Source organism: Solanum pennellii, chromosome 7 (assembly GCF_001406875.1).
Source record: "Solanum pennellii chromosome 7, SPENNV200".
NCBI classification, from domain to species: Eukaryota; Viridiplantae; Streptophyta; class Magnoliopsida; order Solanales; family Solanaceae; genus Solanum; species Solanum pennellii.
In genome coordinates, this window is record NC_028643.1 from 28,896,461 (window position 1) to 28,916,203 (window position 19,743).

Genomic DNA, 19,743 nt, shown 5'->3' on the forward strand with positions numbered 1-19,743 from the left:
TCAGAGCAATTCTTACCTGATTATATCTCAAAACAGACATGACATCAAAAAATAACATTTTTGACTTAAACAAAGGTGAAAAATTTAAAAGTGTCAATAACAACATTTAGTTTCGTAAAATATGGTATGTACTGGAAGAGCAAAATGCTCTGAAAGGTATAAATCATGTTTTTAAATCAACAAGAAAAGGGTAATTCTGCACAACACAAAAGGGATCTTGAAGCTTACAAAGCTTTAAAAAAAAAGCTAATTTCACTGCACCTGAAATAATAGTTAGTTTTGTGGTTGATAACGTCATACATGAATATGAGGAATTCCCAACTGCTCAGGCTATGTGAGCACATCTGCGGAAACGTATGGGGATACATTTGTAACCCACCTCCGACAGTTTACTATCAAATTTGACAGTTATAAAAAGTGTCATGATTAGAATATCAAACAACACCTTAGGGTGATATCAAACATGATAACTCAACTCAAGAGTGTTGGTCATGCTCTTTCATATGAGTATTAAGTTCAGGCAGTGATGCGATCTCTTTCAAATAATCGAGCACATTTTAAGGTTAACTTGACTCATAATAATAACATCAAAACTTTTTCTTATGTTACACGTCGTGTTGATACTTGAAGATGAGTGCCTTGGTGTTATTAAATCTGCTTCTAATGCCTTTATGACAGAGTCAAATGGTACAAAATCTTCAGGCTTCAAGCGTAATAAAAATTGAAAAATAAATGAGAAATATAAAGAGACTAGAGAAGGACCCTCTAAGAAAATGAAGAAGTTAAATTCCAAGAAAGGAAAACAGATTTTTCAAGAAGAGAGACAAGAGTAAAATGAAGTGCTAGAACTTCCAAGCATTGAGACATATTGCTCGTGAATGTACCGAGCACAAGAAGGTAGCATTTCTAAATACATCTCTGAATGTTACTTATGTTTGCAGCACTTCTTTACGAACTGAATCTTATCAAATGTGGATTGTAGACTCAAGATGCACCGACCATGTGAGTCGAGATATAGATGCGTTTGTGTAGTTTCATCGAGCTTTATCTAAATCAAGGTGGATCTACGTAGGAAATAATTCTAGGCTTGAAGTCAAAGGTATAGACACTTGCAAAGTGGACTTGCGTGATGGTTGTTCCTTGATGTTGCATGACATCCTATATGCTCCAGAGAGTCGACGAACCTTAGTACATTTGTATGTTCTTTTAGATGTTGGTTTTGATTTGCTTTTTAGTCGTAATGGTGTTAGAATAACTCTAGATAATATTTTATATGATTTCGGACGACGTTATAATTGTTTTATCATTTTATATTGTAATTTTTTGACTTATGACTATTATGTTGGTCGTTGTGTAATGAAAAGTTATTCAAGTAACAATAATGTTGATGTTATTACTTGACATGCAAGATCAGGTCACATACTAGATAGAATGAATAGGTTGACAAAAGAAGGACATTTAGGTTCTTTCACAAAAATTGATATGCCAACTTGTGGAAATTGTCTTGCTGGAAAGATTATGCGTAAATCATTTGGGAAGGCTAAGATAGTTGAGTTCCCACTTCAATTAATTCATTTTGATACTTAGTAGTCTTATGACTGTAAGGGCAAGGTCTGCTGCTACATACACTACTAGAAAATTGTAAATTACCTAGAGATTTTACTTGGAAATTATTTTTGCAGAAATTTCCTACGATTTTTCATTCGTAATTAAGAAATTTCTAAATTATGGACTTTTTACCTATGAAAAAAAATTCCCCACAAAAATTGATAGATAATTTTGGCGTTATTTTTGCAAATTTATTATCTGAGAAATTATTTAAGGCAAATAATTTGCAAGTACTATTTTCATAGGTAAATTCACAAGTTATACAAAAAAATTATATTTTAGTTTGTTTAAAAGAAAATTTTCTAATAAACTTATTTGCTGATCCAGTTAGAAATAATAACTTAAAAAATTATTTAAAAATAATTTATATGCGGAATCACCTGGGGATTTATGTTATACCAATTTTGTTGAGAATTTATTTCTGGAAGATTCACTTGAGAATTCTTTTACTTGTAGAATTACTTGGGAATTTTATTATTGTGAATTTTGATTGGAGATTTTTTGAGGAACGCATACTTGAAATTTTTTAAATATAAATTAACTGGAATACTTTTTTCGAATCTAAAAACTTGTTTGATTTGAAAACTTCGAGGAATATATTCGTTAAAATATATTTAACAACACAAAAAATTACAATAATATAAAAAAAATATTGATGACATTAGAATGAACTTTTTTGTTAAATATTTACTCTAATTTAAATTAAATAAATTATTATACAACAATATCAATCTAACATGGTGTTGGAACATTATTATAAATGTTATTTTTAATTTTTTTTTATTGTTTCACAAAAAAACAATGATGCGGTTTTTTTCTTATTTTTTTATATTTAAAAGATAGAAATAATTAAAATTACATGACTAGTTATTTACCCAATAGAAAAATAAATATCATAACTGTAATTATATTTGATTTAATTAGTGTGAAGTTTATGTTGGGTTTTATTTGCCCTGATTTTTTACCATAAATAGTTTTCCTTTTAGGAAAAGGTTTTGAATTGACTAATCCTTTTCTTGTAGGAAAATGTTTAGGACTCTATAAATAGAGGAATGTTCCTTCTAACTTAATCAGCATTCACAATGTAGTCTTAAGGGCTTTGAGAGTTTTGGTTAGAGGGAGAATTTGTGGGTCACAAGTTTGATACGTTATCACTTGTGTGAACCTCCCATGTATTCTGAGTGAATTGGTTGAGGTTGTTTCCCCTCTGTATTTTGTACTCTCATATTTATAGTGTATTTTGCTCATCTCCTTTGTGGACGTAGGTCGATTGACCAAACCACGTTAAATCTTTGTGTCTTTTGGTATATTTCTCGTTGTCTTCTTACTCGTGGTCTTTCGAGGTTTGCATTGCTAGCTTCCGCGTTTACACCTGCTTATTTCCGATCCTAACAAGTGGTATCAGAGCCAGATTCAATGACGGAGTCAGGTTCAGTGGTTCGATAATCGATGATTGAACCAGGTTAGAAAGAGGTGTTCATCTTGGCGGGTGTAGTTCTAGCCGCAACCTTTTTGACAGTAATGAAGATTTTGTTGGAGAAATTGTTTCAGAGAGGTTCTCTGTGTTGAGACATAAATTTTGCAAAGGAGATTATGGAGAGGAGAAGCAAGTTGTTGAAGATTAAGTAAAGAAGGTGGACAAATTTATTTTGTCAGAAATTCAGGCCAAGGGGGAGATTTGTTGGGTTTTATTTGCCCTGATTTCTTACCATAAATAGGTTTTCCTTTTAGAAAAAGGTTTTGGATTGACTAATCCTTTTCTTGTAGGAAAAGGTTTAGGACTCTATAAATAGAGGAATGTTCCTTCTAACTTAATCAGCATTCACAATGTAGTCTTAAGGGCTTTGAGAGTTTTGGTTAGGGGGAGAATTTATGGGTCACAAGCTTGATACGTTATCACTTGTGTGAACCTCCCATGTATTCTGAGTGAATTGGTTGAGGTTGTTTCCCCTCTATATTTTGTACTCTCATATTTATAGTGTATTTTGCTCATCTCCTTTGTGGACGTAGGTCGATTGACCGAACCACGTTAAATCTTTGTGTCTTTTGGTATATTTCTCGTTGTCTTCTTACTCGTGGTCTTTCGAGGTTTGCATTGCTAGCTTCCGCGTTTACACCTGCTTATTTCCGGTCCTAACAGTTTAATTACCCTTCATTATAAAATTATATAAAATAAATAAATATGTGTCTAGGGGTTCAATGAATAATAATATAAATAAATGATAATTATTAATTGTTTAAGAAAATTTATTTAAATATCTTCTTGCGGCTTTACTTGCGAATAAATTGGTAAGAAAATTCATTTTTATCTTTTGTATTTTTTGCAAGAAAAATAGCAAGTAATTTACCTGCTGAATTTAAATTCATGGGTAAATTAGTTGGGGAAATTGAAATTCGTAGGAAATAATTACCAAGGAAGATTTTACCTTTGGATTCTTTTATAGGGAAATTCGCAGAAAATTCTCATGTAATTCACACTTTTATTGTAGCGATACTTCATTACATATATTGATGATTTCACGCGCTTTTGTTATGAACGTTAAAATCAGTAAAGAGATTATAATATACAACAAAATGGAACAATAGTTAAAAGAAGAAAATCGACTTCATTTAATGTACAATTTCTCCTCAAGGAAATTATTCCCCAAAAGTGATCGAGTTTAATGGAATACATCCTCCAAGGATAGAAGGATATTATTGACGGTGTATTGGTACATAAAACAACTATGCTATTGCATAAGAAAGTCCAAAATTTCATTGAAAAATAAGAGGAAACTCCTCTAATTATAAAAGAGAAAGAGTAGTTTGAACATGTACTTGTTGTGACTTATTGGAAAAGTCACAACCCTTTGAAAAGAGACAACCCTTCAGAAAAGACACAACATATTTTAATAGTTGCAATCCTTCTGAAAAGTAACAATTATTTCAAAAAGTTAAACATTTCAGAAAAGTCACAACTCTTCATAAACTTCACAACTTTATATTTTCCGTTCACTCCTTTTAAACCTAAAAATCCCCAGCATGAACAGGGAATAACTCTAATACAAAGAAACAAGCAAGTGTGTACTTTATGAGCAAAAAATATGCATATAAATAATAAGGGTTTTTTGAACTTTATTTACTGAATATATGTCAAACATATTTGGTCAATCAGGAGATTTGATAGTTTTGAATTGTCATGATTTTATCTATTATATCTAGACAAACATATGTCACATAATCAATGTCTTACTATATATTATTCTCACTATTGCGTTTGTTTAATCCATGAACACCTTCAGATTTCATGAGTGTATAGAGATGAGACTTTTATAATAATCATTTACGAAGCGGCTTACACTTCACACTCACATAGGGGATTCCTAATTCTATTATTGCGGTAGATGCACTATTTCGTAAAATTTGTGAAACATAGAAACCATTAATTATCTTTAATGCTTTATTAACCCTTCAGAATTCTTAATGTTTGTCTTTGCTCCAGAATATTTTATTCATCATGCGAATGGTTTGAGTTATTTGACAGTATCTAACCGTCAATCACATCTTTGTTTGATGCCCTTCAACCTAGCTCTTGGGATCTCCAATCTTCTAGGTAGATTTGTCACCATAATGACTAGTCCTTATCCTTAAATTTATCTAATTAGATGATCGTTCAATCCTTTCTTTAGTTAGGACTTTTTGTAACTGGACCTAACACATTATTCTTTTAATTGCGTAGTCAATTGTGATAATTCCCTTAGAGAGTAGCTCTCTACTGATGTTTATGTCCTATATGATGAGATTTTCCACTCTACATCATGCTTAATGGCCTTATGTGATCATGCTTTGATATTAATGTGTACATTGTTATGGGCTTTTGATTCATGTATAGATTATGATTAATTGGTTTATAGGCTATTCCAATTTGATCAATTGAATATTGTATATTCTTAGATCTATTGAACGTTAAGATTATTGAATTGATATTGACTTAAGGTTTATGAATTCTAATATAGTTTCACATAGGCTTTTGAGTGATGTAATAATTATAGTAAATCGATATGTAGGTTCGATTGGATTGATGAATATGTAGTAAATTGACCTAGTTTCATTTATATTGTTATGATTATGTTGAATTGTTGGCTATGACCATGGGTAAGGGCCTTGTGATATCGAATTTGGTGATTTGGCATTGGTTTGAGGTATTGAGAAGGGAGTGGTGGTAAGCTGCCCAATTTCCCTTATTTTATGATTACTAAACTTCGATTATATTGTGATTGGTATGGTCCATTTATGGTGGCGGTGCTATGTGAATTGGTGTGTCCTTGTCGGCGTTACTTTATGAAATATGATGATCATGGTCTTGTCGGCACTACTTGAATTACTATGATATTTTGTGTAATTATTTTATGTGAAGTATGAGTATATCTATCTATATGTGCAATAATGTGAAACTATGTGTTCTTTCTATGTATGTTAGGAAATCATGTAGAGTATGGCTATATGCTTATATGTGTAGTCTTAGGGTTGAGGCATGGTTGTTCCTTTCTTACTATATGAGTAGATGTTGGTCATATTGATGATGATATGATAGTATATAGGATGACTTAAAGATGATAAAGGTTATTTCTATGTGCTTCTAGAATAACATGAGATATGAGTTAAAGTTAAGTATGTGGTGTCTTGTCTAGGTTGACTTGTGTCCCTTGCTTTATGTATGTATGAAAGTGGATATGTGATGTATTGACTTAGGATGCTAAATCCTCTTAGTCTTGAATGTATGAGTGATAGTGACCTTGAATGATGTTAACGGGGTCTTTATGTGAAAACCTTGAACCCGGTAGTAAGGTTATGAATGTTGAAGTTTTAAGCCATAATGGTATCCTTTAAAGTAAACGAATGATAGACTTAAGGTTAATTGGATGGAACGACATTATATTAATCCTTAGGAAAGTCATGATGAGCTTCTTGTCGCCATTGTGAAGTAGCCCTAGTGGACCTTTCCTTGGTAGGGTAAATGTGATTGGGTTATGAACTTGATATGGAACCCTTTTATATGAACCTTAAATGTGAATCACTCTATGAGAACAAAGGCTAGCACCGAGTGAGTATAGTAAGGTAAGTAGTTCTAGTTAAAGGATGAGACTACATTACAAAGCATTCCCTTCATGTTCCTTAACAATGTGCCTACATGGGATGTGTCCAAGTTCTACTATTGGCAAGTAGAACACCCTCATTGGACTAGATTAGAACTTCAGATTCCATGATTTGCTACCATGTTCTATGTCGGTTATTGTCTTTTCTCATCATATAGGATACCTACTATCATTAGAGAAGTTCTATGAGGTTTAGGAGGTGGTATGGGACGCTATCTAGATATTGCACAATAGGCTTTGAAGGTGTAAATGAGAGTCCCTGGGTCTTGTCCAAGATCTTTTCTTGAATGTCCTTATGTGATGAATGTCTCTTAATTAACTAATGAATGTAATGACTGAAGTTAAGAAAGTATGTTAAATAAATAAGTACTTATCTAAAGTAGTTAAGGATTATCTAGTTAAGGTGTGAAGGGGACATAGGAATGGTCACTTCTTATCTTACCTAGATAAGTCTTAAGAATGACTCTAGTTACGGAAGATGAGTGTTTATGTGGACATGATTCAAACATAGTTATTCTTAAGGATTACTTAAGTAATCTTGAAGAGGTCAATCATGGACATTATCTTCTTGATTTAATTAATTAAGTCTTTTGATAGCCTTTGGTAGGACAATGTAATATTATCTATGTGTGGATGTATTAAGTGAGAATGGTTCTATCTTAGGTAGTCCATGAGACCTCTTAAGTGTGTGTGTGTAAGGGATTATATGGTTGGTCGTTTCATAACTTACTCAAGTGAACCTTAGAATCACCTTTGGTAGGAGGATCTCATGTTCATATGTTTGATGTCTTGTAAATGTATGTTGATCTCATTATGGGCTGTCTTAAGGATCATTTAGGTTTGCTTAGAGAGGGTGTATAGGCGGTGTCTCTTTGTTTTACTTAAGTGAGTCTTGGGATAGATTTTTGTAAGAAACTTATATGCTAAAATGGTGTGCAAAGTGAAGTTAAAGAACTTCACTGTAACAGTGAATTGCGTTCACTGTACAGTGAAGTGAGTTCACTGTAACATTTCCTAAAAATGTGACTTTTTGCTTACATGATTTCTTATGTGTTTCTAAGTTGTTAAATGTTGTTCTTATGCTTATAGTATGATTTTTTAATCGAAATTCATGAAAAGCATGTTACTTGCTAAAAGTCCCTTTTTCATGGTTTTTGCATGGCTTCCATACTTAGTGCATCTAATGTGCTAACCCTTTCTTTTCCCTTTTTGACTAAAGTTTAGGCAATTGGAAGTCTTGATGTGCCATGGAAGATGGATAGGTTTCTAAGGCTTGAAGATGAAGTATTGGTGAGTCCTCATCGATTTGAGGACAATATCCAATGTCCCTTATGTTATAGTCTTTATTTTATAGTCTTGTATGGGATTAGTCCCAAGTACTGTATTCTCTTATGTTTAGATGGTTCTAGGAGAGGTTGTATAGATTTAATATTTTAAATGAAAGTATTTCGCTTGTGTAATGATTATGAAAAGAGTTCTTTGTGTGTGAAGAAACTGATAAATTCTACTCATTTAGTATGTTTATTATGAAATGAATGGTACGAGTGGCTTAGATGAGACTTCTTGAAGTCTCATTTGCCGTGTGGCGACACAAGGATGCTCTAACTTCTAGGGTGTACTTGTGGGTCGTGACAAGATTGGTATCAGAGCATAATGTTTATGGAGTGTCTCAGTTGTCTCAGGAACCACATCTAGTAGAGTCTTGTTTATAATGTGAAGCACACCACGATATAAATAGGAGGCTATTGGGTTCTAGGAAAAGTTTCACTTCTTAATTCATCTAATCGTTCCTAAGAGCTTTGTATATGATGTCTTTCCCTTGTTTTTGTTATGTGTTGTTCCCTTGAGGGTGACTTTATAAAGTTTGGGTTGAGCGAGAGAAAAGATAATATGTGACTTGTTAGATGAGGTGTGATAGATGGTGTTGATGACCTTAGGTTGGTCTAGTTAGCTTTTGAAGGGTAGTTAAGTTTGAAAGAATGATAAAGTATATTGTTGGAAATGTGAAGGAGGAGTGGTTGTGGAGATGGTTGGAATTTGCTTAAAACCCAACCATAGAAAGGTAGGTGATGAGATTTGAAAGAGTAAAGGTGAGTTCTCCCAATAAGGGGGAAGTAGTGGTTTAGATGATGAGACCTTTTGAGAGTCTTTAGTCTCTATGAGATATACCTTAGTAAGATAGTATTAGTAAGGTTTAAGGTGTCTTGAGGAAATTCCTTATAGTAGATGTTATGTTGACCTTACAAATGGGTTTCTCCTAAGTGGGGGAGTATGGTGAAGAGCATTGTTTATGGGAGTGAAGTACCCTTAACTTTTCTTTATGTGTTTATTCAAGCCTAAAACAAAGAGTTCTTGGTAACTTGATTATGTAGGAGTCTTTTGTGGAAGGTGAGTTCCGAATATTCTCCTTAAGATATGGATGTTTTGATTGAAGTTTTGTTGAATGAGAAAATGAGTTTTCATGTATGATATCTTCCTCATGATTCATGTACATCTAATATAGGTTGCTAATTGTTTCATATAGTTGAATGTTCAGCATGTCTAAATGACTATATCAGATTGATTTGTTGAACAATTATAAGGAATTTCTTAATTGTTGCATTGTTAGATTGTGAAGCATTTTTCACTGTAAGGTTGCCACGGATTTCTATTCATCTTAACATTTTGCAAAAATTGACTAATTCATTCTTTGGTTGAAGATTGTTTTAATATGGTTAGAATTGATGTGTATGAGCATGATATTGAATATAAAATGAGTTTTTGCTATTTCGAATGAAGCATGTGAGTTTTGTCGCATGATGAGTTATAAAATGTTTTCTAGTTTCTTGTTGTGTTGTGATTCTCTGAATTATATGAAATTGATGTTCTCTTATATATTTGTACAGTATGAGACGTTATATGTTATGTTCATGACTTGTTAATTGAGTGTCTACTCTTGGAAGTGTTCGGAGAGTGGCAAGTGTCATTCGAGGATGAATGTTGTTCAACTGGGGGAGAATGTAAGACCCCAAAAATGACTTAGGTGAAGCTATAGCCTAACACGGTTGTCCTGATGGTATAAGGTCCTAAAATGTCTTATAATGTGGGTTCGAGGCAGTGTCTAAGAGTTTAGGTGCATTGGAAGTCAAACATCAAGGGACAACCAAGACGTCCAACAACTAAGTCACCTATGTGCCTCATATGTGGTTTTATGTGTTTTTGTGTGAATCATGAGGTTATAAGGTCCTTAAATGAGTTATTATAGTGTATATAGTAAGTGTGTCAAGTTTCGTGAAGTTAGAAGGTCAAACGTCTAAGAACGTCCATGATGTTCGAAAGGTTTGCCTTGTAACGACCTTGTGTGTCTATGCATGTTTCGTTTTTTTACGTGTTCGTATTGGATGAATTTCATGTGGGGGTCCTAAACTCGTATAAGGTCATATTTGGGTTGGAAAAGTTTGGGAAAACATCCCCAAGGACCATCCAAGGGTCCTTTAGTAAGGACCAAAAGTTGGTGCCACGTCTGTCAAAGACAGACCAACCAACGGATGGGAATCGATGCCCAGTGGGTCAGTTGACGCCCCGTTGGTTAGGTATTGTCGTTTCAGACTTAGTAATTGGAGAGGAGGGACAAAAGACAAGCCTCAGTCCTAGACCACAGACCAACAGGACAGTCCGTTTGTCAAGGGACAGGCCGTCGATGGTCCATCCGTCGATGGTATTGTCCTGCGTGCAGTCCACTATATGTTCAAGGGGTGAATTGGTAAATTCACCCCACGCCCCAATAAATCTTTGGACGGTTGTTTTGAGTGTTTATGGGTATTTAAGAGTATATAAGTCCTTAAACTCTAATTTAAACCGTAACACCTAAATCAAAATACGTTCCCTCCTAAAGTTTCTTCATAAACCTCTATGAGAGTTCAAGGTGAAGATGGATCTTGAAGATGGTTCTTAAATAAAGTTTCTTCTTCAATTATCGTTGAGTTCTTCTAATAAGGTATGGTAGTTTTTCATCTAAGGCTTGCCATCACCTTACATCTAGTTTCAAAGATGAAAAAAGATTTAAAAAAAAAAAGTCCAAAAACTACTCCAAGTCTTGAGTTCTTGCATGAAAGGTTTTCAAACATTAATATATGATATTATTGATGTATAATTGTATTTTTCCAATGAAATTCTCCATGAACCCTTGACCTTCATAAATCTCTCAATTTGACTAAAATATGGGTTATGTGATCATGCTTTGATATTAATGAATTCATGTGTAGATTGTTATGGGCTTTTGATTCATGTGTATATTATGATTAATTGGCTAATAAGTTTTTCCAATTTGATCAATTGAATATTGTATATTCTTAGATCTATTGACTATTAATCTTATTGAATTGATATTTACTTAAGGTTTATGAATTCTAATGTAGTATCACATAAGCTTTTGATTGATGTAATAATGATAGAAAATTTATATCTAGGTTGCATTAGATTTATAAATATGTAGTAAATTGACCTAGTTTCATGAATATTTTTATAATTATGTTGAATTGTTGGCTATGGTCATGGGTAAGGGCATTCTGATATCAAATTTGGTGATTTGGCATTGGTTTGAGGTATTGAGAAGGAAGTGGTGGTAAGCTGCCCTATTTCCTTTATTTTATTATTACTAGACTTCAATTATGTCGTGATTGGTATGGTCCACTTATGGTGGCGGTGCTATGTGAATTGATGTGGCCTTGTCGGCGTTACTTTATGCAATATGATGGCCATGGCCAAGTCGGCACTACTGAAGTATTGTGATGTTTTGTGTAATTTTTTTATGTGAAGTATGAGAATTTCTATCTATATGCGAAATAATGTGAAGGTATGTGTTCTTTCTATGTATGTTGGAAATTAATGTAGACTATGACTATGTGCTTATATGTGTAGTCTTAGGGTTGAGGCATGGTTGTTCCTACTTGACTATATGAGTCGATGTTGGTCATATTCATGATGATATGATAGTATATAGGATGACTTAAAGATGATAAGGATTTTTTCTATGTGCTTCTAGATTGACATGAATAATGAGTTAAAGTGAAGTATGTGGTGTCTTGTCTTGGTTGACTTGTGTCCCTTGCTTTATGTATGTATGAAAGTGAATATGTTATGCCTTGACTTAGGATGCTAAAGACTCTTTGTCTTGAGTGTATGAGTGATATGTGACCTTGAATGATGTTAAGGGGGTCTTTATGTGAAAACCTTGAACCTAGTGGTAAGGTTATGAATGTTGAAGTTGTAAACCGTAATAGTATCCTTTAAAGTAAAGGAATGATAGACTTAAGGTTAATTGGATGAAATGATATCATATTAATCCTTAGGAAAGTCATGATGAGCTTCTTGTCGCCATTGTAAGGTAGCCCTAGTGGACTTTTCCTTGGTAGGGTAAATATGATTGGGTTATGAACTTGATATGGAACCCTTTTATATGAACCTTAAATGTGAATCACTCTATGAGAACAAAGGCTAGCACCGAGTGAGTATAGTAAGGTAAGTAGTTCTAGTTAAAGGATGAGACTAGATTACAAGCATGCCCTTCATATTCCTTAACCATGTGCCTACAGGGATGTATTAAAGTTCTACCATTAGCAAGTAGAACACCCTCATCATAGTAGGTTAGAACCCGGATTCAATGATTTTCTACTATGCTCTATGTCGGTTATTGCATATTCTCATCATTTTGGATACCTACTATCATTAAAGAAGTTCTATGAGGTTTAGGTGGTGGTATGGGACTCTATCTAGACATTTCACAATAGGCTTTAAAGGTGTTAATGAGAGTCCCTAGGTCTTGTCCAAGACCTTTACTTGAATGTCCTTTATGTGATGAATATCTCTTACTGAACTAATGAATGTAATTACTTGAGTTAAGGAAGTATGTTAAATGAATAAGTACTTATCTAGAGTATTTAAGGGTTATCTAGTTAAGGTGTGAAGGGGGCATAGGAATGGTCACTTCTTATCTTACCAAGATAAGTCTTAAGAATGACTCTAGTTAGGGAAGATGAGTGTTTATGTGGATATGATCCAAACTTAGGTATTCTGAAGGATTACTTAGGTAATCTTGAAGAGGTCAATCATGGATGTTATCTTTTGATAGCCTTTGGTAGGACCATGTCATATTATCTATGTGTGGATGTATTAAGTGAGAATGATTATATCTTAGGCTATGTGACCTCTTATGTGTGTGTGTGTAAGGGATTGTATGGGTGGTCGCTTCACAACTCACTCAAGTGAACCTTAGAATAACCTTTGGTAGGAGGATCTCATGTTCATATGTTTGATGTCTTGTAAATGTATGTTGATCTCATTATGGGTGGTCTTACGGACTATTTAGGTGTGCTTAGAGTCGTGTATGGGCGGTCTCTCTTTGTTTTACTTAAGTGAGTCTTGGGATAGCTTTTAGTGAGGGACATATGCTAAAATGGTGTGCAAAGTGAAGTTAAAGAACTTCACTATAAGTGAATTGAGTTCACTGTACAGTGAAGTTAGTTCACTGTAACATTTCCTAAAATTGTGACTATTTGATTAAATAATCTCTTATCTATTTCTAAGTTTTTAAATGTTGTTGTTATGCTTATAGTATGATATTTTAATCAAAATTCATGAAAAGCGTGTTATTTGCTAAATGTCCCGTTTTGATGGTTTTTGCATGGCTTCCATACTTAGTGCATCTAATGGGCTAACCCCTTCTTTTCCCTTTTTGACTAAAGTGTAGGGAATTGGAAGTCTTGATGTGTCATGGAAGATGGACAGGTTTCTAAGGCTTGAAGATGAACTATTGGTGAGTCCTCATCGATTTGAGGACCATATCCACATGTCCCTAATGTCATAGTCTTTATTTTATGGTCATGTATGGGATTGGTCTCAAGTATTGTATACTCTGAAGTTTAGATGGTTCAAGGAGATATTGTAAAAATATAATGTTTTATATGAAAGTCTTCCGCTTGTTTAATGATTATGAAAAGATATCTTCGTGTGTGAAGAAAGTATTAAATTCTTACGATTTTAGTATGTTTATTATGCAATGAATGGTTCGAGTGGCTTAGATGAGACTTCTTGAAGTCTCATTTGCCATGTGGCGACACAAGGATGCTCTAACTTTTAGGGTGTACTTGTGGGTCGTGACATGATTGACTTTCTTTGCTATATGGAGTACTTGTATGCTAATTTATTGGAAGTATGTTGGGCCTTAGTTTAGGTTTGACTAGAGCTTGCCTTAGCAATGCATGATTCGAAACCTATTGGACTTAGTTTTGCCCCAACCCCGCTTAGTCGACTTAAATCCTTGTAGACGGCGTAGCATACTTGAGTCTCATTGTTTGGGTCTTAGCTACACGATTATCTCACTCCGGTGATAGTTATCATTACTTCTCTGATGTTACGGCTTCACGAGTTACGTCGGTAACAATGAGTTCCGCTCCGCAATTTAAAGTTGATTTTTGATTCGGTTTCAAGGACTTACATTGATTGGCTAAGTGTGGATGGTGTTCCACGGGTATTTATGTTATGGCTAGATAGAGACTCTTTCAACAGTTATATCGACACCTTTGTTCGGCATCGAAATTTAAGGCCCGTCCTCGACTTCATTGATGATTTTTGAAGAGCATCCGGTTCTAGGTCCGGTCTCGACCATCCACATATTTATGTAGAGTATCCTCTTAGAGGTACGAGCTCAGTTACTTATTTTTGTGATTGGCTACTTGTGTAATTTTGGTGAGCGTCCGGTTCGAGGCCAGACCTCCGTACAGTCAGATTCTACTAATTAGTTTTGAGCATCTGTTTGATGTTCTTTGGCTTTGGTATCTATTCTCCTTAGTTATAGTTATTTTGTGTACTCATCGGTCTTATGGGGGTCCGTTTGGATTTTTATTGAACTTGCGCACGAGTGTACATTCTGGGCTTATGGGGTCCATTTAGGTGTAGTTAGCTGATATATTACTTTAATTAGTTCTTTTTACACTCGTGTGCATTCCATTGTTACTTAGACTTTCATTCTTGACCTCTAGTTTTGTTATTCCTTCTTTTCATATTTCTTTACTTCGCAAGTTCAGTCGTCCTATGATGCCTACTGGGTACCTTTTATTTGGTACTCATGCTATGCTCTAGATCTATTTTCGTGATGCAGGTCCGAGCACCAGTAGCCAGCGTTGATCGAGTTTGGAGCAGTATGATCTGGAGACGGGGGTGAGCACACGGTATTTTGTACTATAAATATATTGACTTGTGTTTTACCTTTCGAGACAGTCTTGTTTCCGTGGTCCACTTTTGGGACTTGTACTCGTTTTGTTGGTAGCTCTGTACTAGTGACTTCCAGGTTTTGGGAAGGATACTTATTTGTATATATGTTTCAGTTTGCTTCCGCCTGTTTATATTGTTATAGTAAATTTTGCCTACTCTTGTTTAGTTTCTACCCTCATACCCATTACGTGTCGTTCCGGGTTACGGGTCGGCTTACCTATTGGTGGATTATAGTAGGTGACATCATGACTCGAGAAATCTAGTCATGAAAAGACTATACATCAATTCAATACAATTATTACATCATTCAATAGCCCATAGAAAACTATACTAGAATTCATAAGCATTGAGACAAGATCATAACATCGAAAATATAACCAATTTGAAGATATTATGTTTTCCATGGGTTCATGAAGAATTTAGGTTAATATAATCAAACTAAAACCAATTCAATCAATAATCAATGATTTAAAACGTTTTATACAATAACCCATGGATAGATCATGAAATTGGACAAGTTCATCTTTAGAAGACTTTAGAAATCACTTTGAAGTTTGGCTCCTTGATAAAGAGAGTTTCAAGGATGAAGAAACCATACCTCACTGATGTTTATCCACAAAATTGATGAAGAATCACCAATCAAATATCCAATCCAAGATCTTCCTTGAGTTTTGGCTCCAATGGAGTTCTAGAGAATTTCTTAGAGATTTTGGGGTTTTGATTTGAAAGAATGAATTCATCTAGGTAGTTAGGACTTATAAACCCACTTTAAATATCTAGAATACCCTTATGAAACCACCCAATCTCTTATTTTGATGAAGGGTGAATTTACCAATTCACCATTGAAATTAACAGTGAACTGCGCAGGTTGCAGGCACCATCGACGCCTGGCCATCGACAGGTCGTCTCCCAACCAACGAACCGTCCTTCTGGTCCGTGGTTTGGGTTAGAGGATTTCCCTTTGAGTATATTCCTCCCACACCTATATCCTGACCAACGACCTTTCCTACGGAGCATCGACCAGGCTTTTGGCTCTCGACTGCCATCCGTAGGTGGGACTGCCTTACGCAGTTTTGGCCACCTTGATGGGTCCTCCCTTAAGGACCCTTGGTTGGTCCTTGGGGATGTTTGCCCGGACGTTTCCAACCCGAATATGATCATATATGAGTTTAGGACCTTCCAAATAGATTTCATCCAAAATGAACACATAAAAATCGACGAAATATGCTAGAACACACAAGGTTGTTTCAAGGCAAACCTTTCGAACCTCATGGACGTTCTTGGACGTTTGACCTCCAAACTTCATGAAACTTGAAAAACTGCCTATAAACACTATTATAACTCATATAAGGACCTCATAATTTCATGACACACCCATATAATAACATATATACACATAAACACACATGAGGCACATAGGTGGCTAGTCGTCGAACGTCTTAGTCGTCCCTTGACGTTTGACTTCCAATACACCTAAATCATTTGACACTTCTTCTTTACCACATTATAAACAAACCTACCTGTAATTCCATCATTCCACTCAAGAAGAAGGTACCATTACGTTCTTATCACTTCAAGGCTTCTATATCAACCTTCGTTTCATATTCAAGGTTCCATATTCGTCTTTCATATAAGGGTTCCTACTTTAGGTCTACCGATCCTAGACGTTCATTCTTTCATTCATTCAATAAGCTTTCGTTCATCAAGAAGATGGATTTAAATCTACCAAGTCAAGACACAACATTCATCATATCATTTATTCAATATAATTCAAGTACCAAGTAAGGAGAACTAAGTCTACCAACACAAGAAACAACATCATTATATAAAACTCTTCTTAGTCCTTCATCATCATATATTCTCATTTAGACAAGAAGTACTTTCAATTTTATCATTATAGAACCCATACAATATCATATACACATGACATGGGTACCTTCACATATACTATAACATGATAGCACCACAATTTACATTATAATGCCGACAAGGCCATGATCATAACATGTATAACAATTAAGCACCACCACCATAAGTGGACCATACCAATCAATAGCAATTTTATATCAATTCTACATTAAATAAAGGAATTAGGTTAACTCACCACCTTCTAATAGCCACAATCATCATCTTTCAACATCTCCAACAATTCCACACATTAATAGAACTTTCCAGTTACAACGCCCATGGGGCTTAACCACCAATTCATCCATATCAATGAATCAACAAGATATAATATAGATATCAATACTATAAAGAAACTATGAACAATTCTAACAATGATCAACATATAATTTAATATCCCATAACAATCTAAACTTGATTTCAACATTATTAGATCATAAACAATACACCCACTTTAGAGCCAAAATTAGGAATTCAAGGAATACATGGATTCACGGACTTGTTTATCACAAAACCATCAATTAACATAGAACACTTCATAAATCATCAATTTAAACTTTTTAATGCAAAAAACCATGCTTAGAATTCGAAATAGAATTTTAGTGTTTTTGAAATCCTTTGAAAATCCTTTGGAATTGGCTCCTTGAATGAGAGAAGAATCAAGGATGAAATCACCATACCTTACTATTGATAAGACACGAAATTGAAGAACAAAACAATGAAAACCTTCAATCCAAGCTCCAATTTGACTCGAAGCTTCCATGGAGGTTTTGACATAACTTTCTTTTGAACTTGGGGTTTTTATTTTGAATAATAAGTCTACGTCTATGTTTAAGTGTTTTAACTAACTTAAAATACCACAATAACCCAAAATAATTGTCCCCTTGTTTAATTGGCCAAGGGTGGAATTTACCAAACCACCCTTGGCTTGGCCAAAACTTTGCAGGCAGTTGTAGGTGCAAAACGACGGCTCTCATTGGTGGGGCGTCGTTTGGACTACGGGCCATCCTGGTGGCTCTTGGTCTGGATAAGAGACTCTCCAAAATAGGGGCTAAGCTCCCACAACTAAGTGTGTATACACTCCCCCTTTTGATGGGGCGTCAATTGATCTACTGGCGTAGTTAGGGGTCGTCAAATTGGGCTTTTTTGGCAGCCACATGGTTAACACTTGGGTCCTCCTCAAGGACCCTTAGGGTGGACCTTGGGGATTCATACCTGGATGTTTCGACCCTACACATGAACATAAAGGTAATATGGTCCCTTCAACTCATTTTAGACTCCAAACGACACATGAAAACACATAAAACATGCAAAGGCACACTAGCATAGACAAGACTAGTTTCTGAACATCTTGGTTGTCCCTTGACGTTTGACTTCAGGACTCTTTAAACTGCCTTCTAAAGCTATTATTCATCATTTTAACACCTTATTGACTCATAAAACACATGTGAGACTCTCGTTTAACCTAGGTAATTTGAGGATTGTTATAGTCTCATATCCAAGCACCCTCTGTCGAATGGTCAGTGTGTGGATAAGGTATAGGCTGGTTAGTTTAGACGAGTGGGTGTCCAAGAGGAATCCATTTTATATGGGGTAAGTTGCCCGAGAGAAAATTTATTTCACCTAATGCTTACTCACCATTGTCTTGTGAATTTTCCTATCAAAAGAATGTACCCATTAGTGTGTGTCAACATATATTGCGGTCACATCCCAAGAACTTTTCCCATACTTTTTTCCTTTATTTTTGTTATTCCATTACTTGTGACAAAACCCCTTCTTTATATTTGACACTTTGGTGTCACAAATTGAATTTAATTGTATTAACTCGAAAATGTCTTAAACAATCACTATTTTGAACGGAATTCTAAGTAGCTACTACTTTCGCTACAACTCCCTTGGGACACACTCAAACTGTAGGTTAGTTTCGTTGATCACGAAATATAACAAGATATACATATTGAAGCATCAGTTAGTATTGTTTAGTTGAGTCGTTGTAATGATTCTCCCATCGAGAGGTTAGTGTGAGTGTCAACCATAGTTTGGGTCGTGACATGACTTCATAAGAATACTACAGTTGTAATACAATTGCTATAAAATGCAATAGAAAATAAGAGTTGTATTTAAAATCTAAAGCCACAAATCCCGATTAAATAATTAGGAATAAAATAACAATTACCGTAAGTTTATTAGATCTATCGGTTTAGCCATTACCTAAAACCTCATAACCAAGAGGCAAATTGATAGCCCATAAAAAATATATACACTTGTTAAAAAAATGTTCAGGGATAAACTAATAATTTATTTTTATTTAATTTATCGATTAAATTAATTTTTGCATACCCTTTAGTTAAAAAATAATCTCTATCTAAAAATGTGCATGTTCTGTTGTAGCGAATGAGCTTATTGTATACAACAAGTCAAAATACTTCTAATCGTGCAAATATTACTTTTGCACTGACAAATAACTTCTGATAAATTTGATTAAATTGGTGTAAATTATACTTTAGTTTTATCATATCAAGTCAGTATTTTAACATGCTTGAAAATGTTAAAAATACGACTATATTGTAAAATCTGTTAGCATATTTGCCATGATTATTTTATCATATTTTAAGTTTTTTTTTTCTTAAAGGAAAGTCAAAATATTACCATAAATGTTAGAACTTTTCCTAAAAGTAAAATATAATTATTTTTCTATATTTGATTTATTCTTTTCTTAGAGAAAAAAGTTTGGAAACTTATAAATTGAAGATTCATATTCTCATAAGATAACACAATAGAGTCCACAATTTAGTCGTTTAGAAAATTTTGGTTATGGGGATGTTTTTTCTCTTCAATGTTAATG